Source organism: Myotis brandtii, unplaced genomic scaffold (genome assembly GCF_000412655.1).
Source record: "Myotis brandtii unplaced genomic scaffold, ASM41265v1 scaffold265, whole genome shotgun sequence".
Lineage (NCBI taxonomy): Eukaryota > Metazoa > Chordata > Mammalia > Chiroptera > Vespertilionidae > Myotis > Myotis brandtii.
Window position 1 is genome coordinate 1,373,006 of NW_005360086.1, and position 823 is coordinate 1,373,828.

Genomic DNA, 823 nt, shown 5'->3' on the forward strand with positions numbered 1-823 from the left:
CCACCACCGGTCGGGGCCTGTGGGCTGGGAGCAGCTCCTGCATTGAGTGTCTGCCCCCTGGTGGTCAGTGCGTATCATAGTGTCCGGTCGTTCCGCAGGTCATTCCACCGTTTGTTCGATTTGCATATTAGGGTTTTATATAGATAGATAGATGGGACCACTGTTGTCTGTGTGGTCTATCGTAGACCAAACGTGCTTATGCAGCACATGACTGTAAGCTGAGGTTCCCCAAGATCATCCTGACGCTTGATAGAACTCAGGCTCTGGACCACCTCAGACAAGACCGCCCCCTGGTGTATGCGGAAGAGAAATCTGAGAGAAGTTCTCCTACCCCTCCCAAACAGGAACTCAGGGCAGACTTATTAAGCTGTTCATATATGTTCTGCTTAGCTGGGGGCCAGCAGAGGGAGGAGGGATAGGGGCTGGGATCTGAAGGGGAAGGGGCTGCCACTGAGTGTCTGGACCCCTTGGTCTTGCCCCAACTCTGCCGTGGCCCCTCTGTGCTGTGTGGTCCTCCCCCTCCCTGGGCCCACTTGCCCCAGGGATTCATTGCTGCTCCAGTCCCCACTGTCCAAGGCTTGTGAGAAGCTGGTACTCACATGGGACTGAACCCAAAGGGGGAATCAGCGCAACTACCATTGGCTGTCAGTGGTATTCTTAGCTTTACTGTTGTTGTCATTAGCAATTGTAATGTTACTGGAATATTTCAAGAAAAGGTATGAAGATAGGATGGTCTCACCAAAGTTAACTTCTTATTCTTTTAAAAAATATATATATTTTTATTGATTTCAGAGAGGAAGGGAGAGGGAGAGAGAGAAAACCA

General features: G+C 50.4%; 1 protein-coding gene across 4 annotated transcripts in view; it reads left to right on the forward strand.

The window, feature by feature from the left end:
* Window positions 1-823, forward strand: part of TMEM92 (transmembrane protein 92) — a 7,183-nt gene that overhangs the window by 2,253 nt on the left and 4,107 nt on the right. The window lies entirely within an intron of this gene.